Consider the following 12,288-nt stretch of genomic DNA (forward strand, 5'->3'; position numbering starts at 1 on the left):
TTTTTTTTTTGGTGGGGGGATTGTTTTTTTTTTATCCCCCACCTGCTACTTAAAAAAATTAGTTCAAAAACCAATTATTCTAGTTAGTGCACTTTATTAATGGAGCCCAGCGTATTGTAGAAAATTGTAATCTCTCTTAGCTACGCTCCTGGAATTTGGTGACTGTAGTTTGGTTTAGAATAATAGTGATGAGAGGTTTTTATCACGGTTGAAAGATTTTGATGTGAAAGAGCTTGACTGTCACTACTTATAAGTTTCGTTCTTGCTAGTTGAAGTCTTTGTTGATCTTTGCCGAATTGTCAGGGGCGATGATATCTAGTAAAATAGTCAAATTTACTACTAGATTTCATACAAATAACTGTCTAAGAATCTCAACACGACTGACTTTTCGAAGGCGATGGGGAGGGTGGGGGGGTTAAACTTAAAGCCCTCTGGAGGGGGCGGGGGTTAAACTCAAAATCCCTCCTTGGATACGCTCAAAGAATTTTGACTGTAGCTTGCTTTAGTTTTATATTGAAGAGGTGGATTGTAGCTTCAAATCCCTCTGAAGGGGGGGGGGGTAGGGGTGAACTCAAAACCCTCTGGACGGGTTTTTAACTTAAAGCCCTATGGAGGGAGGTTAAAACTCAAAACCCTTCTTGGCTACCCCAATAGAAACTGGTGGTGGTTGTATGCTTTAGTCTTATATTGAAGAGAGGGTTTTATCGTAAAAAAAATTTGGATGAGTTTTAAAATAAAAATCCCGCTTGGCTACGCTCATGGAATTTGGTGACAGTCGTTAGCATTATGTTTTGTTATATAGAAGAGGGGGGGGGGGTTAACCTGAAAAAAAAAACAACCTTGGTTGCGATGGGACAAGTGATGGTTTAACATTAAAATCTTCCCCAAAATAAACAAAATCAAAGCAAAAAATCAGTCTCAAAGTTCCACCTCCCTCCTGCGGGGGGATTTCATTTGAAGGGTGAAGTGTTTGAACCCCAAACCCCCACCCTGTCTACTCCCATGCATAGGAATCAGTTAGTATTGAGTGTGTTTTGTTGTCAAGAATATTGTGTGTGTTTAGGTCATGCTTAGTTCGCGAATTGTTCTTGCAGCAGAGAGAGCTACCTAGCTATAGAATCTGGTTACGCTACAGTTTTACTGTTTCCCCGTTCTAACCGTACGTAAGTACATAAAAGTAGTTATCAGGTTGATATTTCGATACGGGTGTCGTTAATGAAAGTTCTTTGATTTAGCGGCATCGTTAGATCTAAGTTATTCCTTGTTTCAGGGTGTTAGGCTTGGGGCTATGAAGGAGAGGGTATTTTGAGCTCGCCCCAGGAGCTGACTGATTCTTGATCCGGACTGTAGTATTTGAATGTACCGAGCCGTGTGCGTGCGTGAGCTGTGTTGTGTAATTAACAATGCATTTTTAATTACCGATGATTCGTTCGAAATATTATTTATTTTATTTATAAAATTTCAATAGTAATTATGAAATTTTTAGAAAAGATAGGGCTGATAATCATGGTGGAGTTCTTTTAGCAATAAAAAACACTCTTATAGCAGAAGAAATTACCTTACCTAACTCAAAAAATATAGAATCAACATTTTGTAAAATTAATACCACCTCAACATCCCTAATAATAGGCAGCATTTACAGACCACCAAATTCTAGTTTAGAATACATGCAGGAACTATGTAATCAGATTACTACACTTAAAGAGACAAATAAAAATGCAGTTTTTTGGATTATGGGTGATTTCAACCTACCTGATATAAATTGGAAAACACTAACCATAGATAAACACCAAAACCTTAAGGACATAAATGAGCTTTTCATAGAAACTTTACACAACCTAAGTTTAGATCAAATCATTAAAAAGCCAACTAGATTAAACAACACATTAGATCTCTTCTTAACCAACAGACCTGGATTAGTAGTTGATTATGAAATTATCCCTGGTCTATCAGACCATGAGATCATAAAAATACACAGTCAGATAAAAGCAGTAGCCAATACAAAACCCAAAAGAAAAATCTTACTCTGGAATAAATGTAACCTAACACAACTACACCAAGCTGCATTAAACTTTCAACAAACATTCTTATTAGAAAAAGACATTAACCAACCAGTCGATGACCTCTGGAATTTCATTAAAAACCATCTTAAAAGCATTATAGAAAATCATATACCAACTAAATACACATCAAACAAAATAAATAAATGCTGGTTTAATAATAGACTAAAGAGCCTTTGTAAACAGAAGGAAAACCTATATAGAAAATTTAAAGAAACTAATGCAGAAAGAGTTTACAAAAAGTATATAAAAATTAAACACTTAACCCAAAAAGTAAGCAGACTGCTGCAGAGTGAATACATAAACAATGTAACTTCTAAAGATAACAACAAAAACCTATGGTCATACATTAAGTCTAAGAAAATGGAAACAACAGGCATAGCGCCATTAAAAGATGAACATAACATAATACATAATGATAATGAAACTAAAGCAACATCCTAAACAAATACTTTGCATCAGCATTCTCAGCCCCAGGAGACAAAGACATATTACTGAATTTGAACCAAGTAGACAACATAGAAGATATAGTAGTACAAGAAAATGGAATTCAAAAACTATTAGGCAACACCAAACCAAATAAAGCTTCTGGACCTGATGGTATTCCAGCTAGATTACTCAAAGAACTAAGCAATGAGCTAGCCCCAGTGTTCAAAATACTCTTTCAGGCTTCACTTAACCAGGGCAGAGAACCAAAGGACTGGAAAGAAGCTAATGTCACCCCCCTATTTAAAAAAGGAGAAAAATCTGACCCAGGAAACTACAGACCAGTATCACTTACCAGCATCACATGTAAAATCCTAGAACACATAATATGTAGCAATATCATAAACCACTTAGACAAACATAATGTCCTCACACCATACCAACATGGCTTTAGGAAATATAGATCATGTGAAACACAACTAATAGGACTAATTGATGATTTTTCAAAAGGTTTAGATAATAGTGAACAAATAGATGCTATCTTACTAGATTTTTCTAAGGCTTTTGACAAAGTTCACCACCATAGTTTGCTTAAAAAATTAAAATATTTTGGCATTAATGGTCCATTGCATCAGTGGATTAAAGATTTTCTGATAGGGAGAGAACAAACTGTAATAATAAATGGCTCTAAATCAACACCGATAACAGTCAACTCAGGTGTACCTCAAGGAACAGTCTTGGGTCCACTACTATTTTTAATTTACATAAATGATTTACCAAATTGCATTACTTCAGGAACAAAAGTCAGATTATTTGCAGACGATTGCATAATATATAGAACAATAAAAACAACACAAGACACAGATATTTTACAAAGAGAATTAGATGAATTACAGAAATGGGAATCAAATTGGAGCATGTCTTTCCACCCAGAAAAATGTCAGTTGTTAAGAGTAACAAAAAAACTAAAACAAATTAATTCCACTTATCTTATTCATGGCAAACCAGTAACACAGACTAAAAACGCAAAATACCTAGGTGTTATAATAAATGAAAAACTGTCATGGAATCCACATATTGATGAAACTACAAAAAAATCAAACAAAGCATTAGGATTTATTAAAAGAAATTTCTATAAATCAAATAAGAACATAAAACTAAAATGTTATTTAACCTTGGTTAGGCCAATAATAGAATATGCATCCTCCGTTTGGGACCCCTCAACTCAAGGAAACATTAAGAAACTAGAACAGACACAAAATAGAGAAGTGAGATTCATAACAAACGAATATTCACATTTGACTAGAGTAACACCTTTAGTAAAATCACTAAATTTAGAAAGCCTTCAGGACAGAAGGCTCAAAAGTAAAGTAGCAATCATACATAAAACACTGAACCATAATCTTCAAATACAAAAACACAATTTCATAAAATACTCTGAAAGACACAAAGATAAAGGCACATTCCTCATCCCATATGCTAGGACAAATGTGTACAAATACTCCTTCTTCCCTAGTGCTATTAGAGCATGGAATGGGTTGCCTGAGCTAGCCAGGAAAACCAGTGACTTGGCTGAATTTAAGTCATTGGTTAATATGCATGACTAAATGCATGACGCGTAGGACGTAATCATCTTTTTTGAAGTAACGTCTGTATTATATAAGATAAGATACAAATTGTATTTAGCTTTAAGATTAAATATTGTTCTTATTCAACGATCGTTGACCATTTATTCACTGTTCAGTTCTTATGTAACTTCGCTTGCTGTTGCTCTTTGTTATTGCACAAGTTCGTTGAGGTGCAAACCCCGGTTAATTATAACATCCCCAAGATCGGTGGTCTTCAACGGGGGCGCGATTCCTTCCCCCCCCCCCCACATTGGTGGTGATTTCGTGAAATTAGGGGAAGCCAATGGGGCGGTAGGAGGGCCTGGATATAAAAGGGGGCGTAGAGATGAAAAAGAAACTAGAGGTGCACTGAAACAAATTTCTCTAAGAAGGACACTGGCTAACTAAATACAGACAAATTGTAGCTCTAGTTAGCTTGCTTCTAATTTAAGAACAGAAACAACGTTAGAAGTTGAGTTGGGGAGTTCCCCCTTTTCTAGGTTCAATGACTCTCTTGCTACAATCCAAGTACATCTATGGTCTTTAGTTCTTGCCAGCGTAAATGTTTATGATTTAATAAACAAACGGAAATACACTTGTTAGATTATAGATTGATGTTATCTAAATATGTTCATCTATATTATAAAGTAGAATGTGTGGTGTATGTATGTATGTATGTATGTATGTTACTTATAGACATCAAAACCGCTTGACCAATCTTGATAAAACTAGGCAGGAATGTTCCTTGGGTACTAACTTAGACCGTAGTGTATGTATTGTAGCCCTAAAACAAACTTAAGACCCTAAAAAAAAATAAAGTTGTCCGACTCTATTACAGCTATAGTATTTTATGGATCTAGGCCATGTCTACAATGTTGACATGAGAAAAGATAGAAAGGATTTAGACCTAGATCTAATTTTAAGAAATACACTTTGCGCAGATAGTTTTTTACTTTGACACATGAAAAGACAAAAGAAGATCCATTGATTTCATCTATATTATAAAGTAGAATGTGTGGAGTATGTATGTATGTATGTATGTTACTTATAGACATCAAAACCGCTTGACCAATCTTGATAAAACTAGGCAGGAATGTTCCTTGGGTACAAACTTAGACCTTAGTGAATGTATTGTAGCCCTAAAACAAATGTAAGACCCTCAAAAAAAAATAAAGTTGTCCGACTCTATTACAGCTATAGTATTTTATGGATCTAGGCCATGTCTACAATGTTGACATGAGAAAAGATAGAAAGGATTTAGACCTAGATCTAATTTTAAGAAATACACTTTGCGAAGATAGTTTTTTACTTTGACACATGAAAAGACAAAAGAAGATCCATTGATTTCATTATATAATAAAATTAACCTTCAATTTTGTGTTTCAAAAGCATTTTTTACATTAATTAGTTCCTTATATCTGTGATTACAGATTTCCTGACGAACATTCTTTCATTAGACAATTCAGTAATGAATCGCGTACTAAATATTAATTCGTTTAATTGTTTACTTTATAATCCCATCCCTAGATCTAAAACTCTAATTCAACTCTAAGATGATAAAACTTCTCTTCGCACAGATAGTTTTATACTTTAACACATAAACATATTAATTAAAGTCCATTCATTTCATATTTTGATCAAATAAACATTCAAATTTGGTTTTCTAAAGCTACATTCGTTTACGAAAGCTGCGAAGCCGAGTTAAAGGCCTAGATCTATATTCATTCATGAATCGCGTACTAAAAATTATTTCGTTTAATTGTTCACTATTTATAATACCATCCCTAGATCTAAAACTCTAATCCAACTATTTTAACGTATAAATATATTAATTAAAGTCCATTCATTTCATATTTTGATCAAATAAACATTCAAATTTGGTTTTCTAAAGCTACATTCATATACGAACTCTGCGAAGTCGAGTTGAGATAGGCCTAGATCTATATTCATTCATGAATCGCGTACTAAAAATTATGTCGTTTAATTGTTCACTTTATAATCCCATTCATTTAGCAAAGCTATCGCTCTTTTTGTTTTTTAATAGATATGAATGTATCGGCTTCGGGTAATCCCATTTTCGCAAACCTAATTTTATTTTCGTAGCGAAAGAGAAAAAACTTGAAAGGATCATTAAGTTTAACATACATCTAAATCCAATCCACTAGATTATTCAAAAGCATTTTTTACATAAATTAGTTCCTGATATCTGTGACTACAGATTTCCTGGCGAACATTATTTCATTAGACATTACCAATGGTTACACATTAACACATCTCTCTACTGAGTCTATTCCTAGGCCTAGGTCTAAAACTCTTATTGAACTCTTAAGATGATAAAACTTCTTTTCGCAAAGATAGTTTTGTGCTTTAACACATAAATATACTAATTATTGTCCATTCATTTCATATTTTAATCAAATTAACATTCAAATTTGTTTTTCTAAAGCATTTTAATACATTCGTTCGCTGTTCGCTAAAGCTGCGTAGCCGTGTTGAGATAGGCCTATATTCATTCATGAAAAAAGGTCACGCATGCACAGCACAGAATGAACTCTATAAAAGCCAATGTTTAACTCTAGATTAGTGTAGATTTAGATCTATGTCTACCTCAATATATACTTTATAAACATGAACAAAATACATACAAAATTTAGTCTATTCATCTCAAATTTTAATCAAATATATGTAGGCCTACAAGCAAATGTTTTAATTTGAAAAAAAAAATGGATTTAATTAAGCCTATTAGCTATTTTGATTTGATAGCTTCATTCACACTATTTTTACATTGACACATTCGCTTTACTTATTACATTATCATTTCGTTTAATTGTTTACAAAACACTCTCAGTGACTATATCGAAAGTAATGCGCAAATAAAGACCCGCGGGTCGCGGGTAACATATGTCTAGTTATATAATAAAATTAACCTTCAATTTTGTGTTTCAAAAGCATTTTTTACATTAATTAGTTCCTTATATCTGTGATTACAGATTTCCTGACGAACATTCTTTCATTAGACAATTCCGTAATGAATCGCGTACTAAATATTAATTCGTTTAATTGTTTACTTTATAATCCCATCCATAGATCTAAAAATCTAATTCAACTCTAAGATGATAAAACTTCTCTTCGAACAGATAGTTTTATACTTTAACACATAAACATATTAATTAAAGTCCATTCATTTCATATTTTGATCAAATAAACATTCAAATTTGGTTTTTAAAGCTACATTCGTTAACGAAAGCTGCGAAGCCGAGTTGAGATTGGCCTAGATCTATATTCATTCATGAATCGCGTACTAAACATTATTTCGTTTAATTGTTCACTTTATAATCCCATTCATTGGACAAAGCTATCGCTCTTTTCGTTTTTAATAGATAAGAATGTATCGACTTCGGGTAAACCCATTTTCGCAAAACTAATTTTATTTTCGTAGCGAAAGAGAAATAACGTGAAAGGATCATTAGCTACGTTTATCATACATCTAAATCCAATCCACTAGATTATTCAAAAGCATTTTTTACATAAATTAGTTCCTGATATCTACAGATTTCCTGGCGAACATTCTTTCATTAGACATTACCAAATGGTTACACATTAACACATCTCTCTTCTGAGGTCTGAGTCTATTCCTAGGCCTAGGTCTAAAACTCTTACTGAACTCTAAGATGATAAAACTTCTTTTCGCAAAGATAGTTTTATGCTTTAACACATAAACATACTAATTATTGTGCATGCATTTGATATTTTAATCAAATTAACATTCAAATTTGTTTTTCTAAAGCATTTTTAATACATTCGTTCGCTGTTCGCTAAAGCTGCGTAGCCGTGTTGAGATAGGCCTATATTCATTCATGAAAAAAAGTTCACGCATGCGCAGCACAGAACTCTAGATTAGTGTAGATTTAGATCTACGTCTACCTCAAGATCTACTTTATACTTTATACACATGAACATACAAAATTTAGTCTATTCATCTCAAATTTTAATCAAATATATGTAGGCCTACAAGCAAATGTTTTAATTTGAAAAAAAAAATGGATTTAATTAAGCTTATTAGCAATTTTGATTTGATAGCTTCATTCACACTATTTTTACATTGACACATTCGCTTTACTTATTACATTATTATTTCGTTTAATTGTTTACAAAACACTCTCAGTGACTATATCGAAAGTAATGCGCAAATAAAGACCCGCGGGTCGCGGGTAACATATGTCTAGTATATTATATGTAAATGTTAATTTAATAAGACACTAATGCTAACATTTAAATAGAATAATTTAACTTTTTTTTAAACAATGAAAACATTGACAGACTCGGTCTTGAGGAAAACTCGATAGTATGCAACGTACTAATGAACAGCCATCAGATAAAAAGTATTTCAATGTTCTACTTTGAATGACAACATTTACGAAGGAGGTTATGAAACCAAGTCGTCTGCACGAACGTATAGCAATGTCCATGCATTAGAATATTCATTATAAAACAATATAAAAAAAGAAAACGGCGAAACAGAATATGTTTTAGTGGCCTCAGTGGTTGGACACTACAAAGGCTTCATAAGTAATATAGATAAAGATAATCCAGATCTATCCACTTTCACCTTTTGAGTGATGATACACAGGCAACATCTTCTTAAAAGTTTAGCCCACAATTTCATTTCTATTTTAATCTAATTATATAAACTGTAAATAAATAAATCTCATCTTTCAACAGTTTCGTGAAACAAATGATAGGCACCATGTTATAATCTTATTGTCAACTAATGTTTGACCTTTAATACAATTTCGGAATTCATTTGTTGGCGATGACTTATAAAAGGCTTTGCATAATTTGTTTTATATGAAAGGCATCTAACGCTAATGAATGAAGCCAATCTCTGACTGCAAGGAAAGAAATTGACTTTCATTGATTAAATCATTTTCTCTTTGATTGAGATATTACATCTATTTTAAAGGGTTTTACAATTTCACATAAATTAGTTGTTGACCAATGGATTACTACCTAAGGACATCGATGTCTACGCAAGTCACCTAAAACTGCTTTATGAAGAAATGACGATTCACATCTAAGATTAAAAAAAAATTGAAATATAAATGACAATTTCTAAACATCTGTTACCCATGTTCAAACTGAGTAGCAGGAAAAACAGATTTACAAATTGTGTTTTCAGTGAAAAGAAAATTAACATTGGAGGAACAACAGAGATATGGCTGCAGCCGCTGCACCACAGACCTAGATATATATATATTATGTCTAGGCTGGACATGGATATCTTTTAACAATACAGAAAAATGTGACAAATTTCTAAAAAGCTGAAACAAGTCGTTGTTTTGTAATGTAGCTATAAGAAGTAAAGTTTTTTTTTTTCAACCCTAACCTATGTAACATATTATTTAATATTTAGATATAGATCTAGTAGTCAAACATCGAAATAAGAGCACTCTCGTCTCATAATTATTATTTTGCAATTTTTAGATACATGACCTAGATTTTAGAAAGATCTAGGTGATCAGTTTATTTAAATGTACATAAGATGGTTAAAATCCACATTGGTGAATCATTTCGATCATCCTTTTCAAAACATTATCTTAATGGAAACTAACAGAATGGCTTTATTTCATATAGTCGCGTGAATAAATAGTTATGTGATTAATAGCCCATTCTATTAAAAATACGCAAAATGTTATTGCATTATTTCTAAACTTTGAAAAGTAAAGATCATTACTTATCTTAGACAGAAAAGTTCGATTTTCCTAGATTTGGTTCGACTTCCCTTACAGCTTGAAAAAGAGTTACGTACATAACAATCCATCAACATATATGATTTAACCTGGATTTAATGTGTAACAAACTTAGTGAGCAAAAAAAAAAATAGACTGAATGTAGCCACTACAGGAGACGTTCGTCTTGCTTTGACAAATTTAAATCTCGACATTTCTGATATTGCCAGGCTGCAGGAGGCACAGGGTTCCCATTAGCTTCATTTTATTTCATTAGTGAATGGAGCTATAATAATAGTTATATAAAAATAAAAACAAATTTACAATTTAACATACAAATAGTAGGCCCTAATATTACAATAACTAAAAAGGGACTATTTAAAGGTTTTGAAAAAAGTCATGACAATGAGACTAATATTTGAGTGTAATCGCAGTAAGTTATTTGAGATAATTTTGATATAGGCCTAATAGTTATAAAATTAACGATCTGTATCTACCTATCTATCTATCTATCTATCTATCTATCTATCTATCTATCTACCTATCTATCTATCTATCTATCTATCTATCTATCTATCTATCTATCTATCTATCTATCTATCTATCTATCTATCTATCTACTTACCTACCTATCTATCTATCTATCTATCTATCTATCTATCTATCTATCTATCTATCTATCTATCTATCTATCTATCTATCTATCTATCTATCTACCTACCTACCTATCTATCTATCTATCTATCTATCTATCTATCTATCTATCTATCTATCTATCTATCTATCTATCTATCTATCTATCTATCTATCTAATCTATCTATCTATCTATCTATCTATCTATCTATCTATCTATCTATCTATCTATCTAATCTAATCTAATCTAATCTATCTATCTATCTAATCTAATCTAATCTATCTATCTACCTACCTACCTACCTACCTACCTACCTATCTATCTATCTATCTATCTATCTATCTATCTATCTATCTATCTATCTATCTATCTATCTATCTATCTATCTATCTATCTATCTATCTATCTATCTATCTAATCTATCTATCTATCTATCTATCTATCTATCTATCTATCTATCTATTTATCTATCTATCTAACTGGTCTGTACTGGTGTGTCAAAATGTCCTGATGTCCAGGTCAGCTTGTGTGTGTGAACTATATTCTTGTGAACTGTTTTCTCATTCTTGTACAATAAAGCCTAGGATAAAGACATGTTTTTCTGTAGTGTTTTATAAGGTTACTACAATTTATTGTACAAGAATCTTGTGGATTAATCGTGCTTCAAGTATCGATAGTTTTCTAAAACCTGAACCATTGGTGGTTGATCCTATAGATCCGGACGCTCAAAGGATCTGGAAGAACTGGCTTCACACATTCGAAAAATTTGCATTTAATTACTAGGTGTGCCAGAATTTGAGAGGTTCGATCTACTGTGTGAATTTATCTCACAGTGTTTCTCGACAAAAAAACGTTTTCTTGCATTCTTCACGGCATAAACGCGTTCTCCTGACATCTACAGCTCATTAGTCATCATATTAAAAAAAAACTTTTGAATAATGTTTTACTTGAAAATATTCTAATATGAAGATTTAGGCCCTTACTACATTGCAAATGAAACCGATTTGTTCCTTGAAAAGATAAGATACCACACATTTTTATATTAAGGCTTTGAGGATCGCCGCCGAAGAAAAATTATTCGAAAAATAATATCTTTTTAAAGAGCTAATTTGTAAGTGATACATTTTGTTCAATAGGCATGCTAGTTACTTTGTTTTGTTATAGAACTAGAATTCAAGCTCTAAAAAAATAATTTCGGAAGTGGGAGGAGAAATTAAGTGAACCATTTAGATTCTACTCTAAATATTTTTTCATTTTTAGGATTTAAGTATTAATTATGAGTCATAGTCCCAAATCTATTTAACAAGAAAAATATCAGATTGAGTAAAGATTGGGAAAAGGCGACTAGGGAAAAAATATTTTGGTTCAGAACTCATCTAAATCGTTACTCTTATACTGAAAAATTTCGTATAAATTCTAAATTTTCCAAAGCTAAGTCTTTCATAAAATAATTATGATAAATTCATGTGCAAACTCTGTCGCCATATTTGACTAGTCTGTTTTAAAACTTCCTCTTTTCGTCAGGAAAGGAGAGGGGGCGTTAGAGTGAAAACGATTAATCCTCGCTCCTTTTTATAATTTCTGCTAATGATTGCATTTGGCATTAAAGAATAGGGGTTGGGCGACTCGATATAAGAACTTAATTTATAGCATATAAAAATTATATTAGTGACAGATTATTTTTTTATTTTGTAATTTTTTAACTATAATACAAAAAGAAAAAGTATTGGTTTGTCCGATGGGCGGAAAGCGATTGCATGTATCGCCCCTCCCACCTGGTACAACCTTTTTTCATTTTATATTTACTAATGATAAAATTTGAGATTAGAGT

The 12,288-nt window shown here is 32.2% G+C and overlaps 1 protein-coding gene across 2 annotated transcripts in view; it reads left to right on the top strand.

Annotated features, from left to right (window-relative positions):
- The first annotated feature begins 1,046 nt into the window (after positions 1 to 1,046).
- The window catches only part of LOC106060102 (uncharacterized), a 31,356-nt gene continuing 20,114 nt past the window's right edge, over positions 1,047 to 12,288 (top strand). Inside the window, exon 1 of one of the 2 annotated variants that reach the window (XM_056030141.1) lies at positions 1,047 to 1,159. The gene's annotated coding sequence lies outside the window, so the exon portion shown is untranslated. Of the gene's footprint in view, positions 1,164 to 12,288 lie in introns of both variants that reach the window. The other variant, XM_056030142.1, reaches the window with a different exon arrangement.

The sequence above is a fragment of the Biomphalaria glabrata genome, chromosome 5 (assembly GCF_947242115.1).
Source record: "Biomphalaria glabrata chromosome 5, xgBioGlab47.1, whole genome shotgun sequence".
NCBI lineage: Eukaryota > Metazoa > Mollusca > Gastropoda > Planorbidae > Biomphalaria > Biomphalaria glabrata.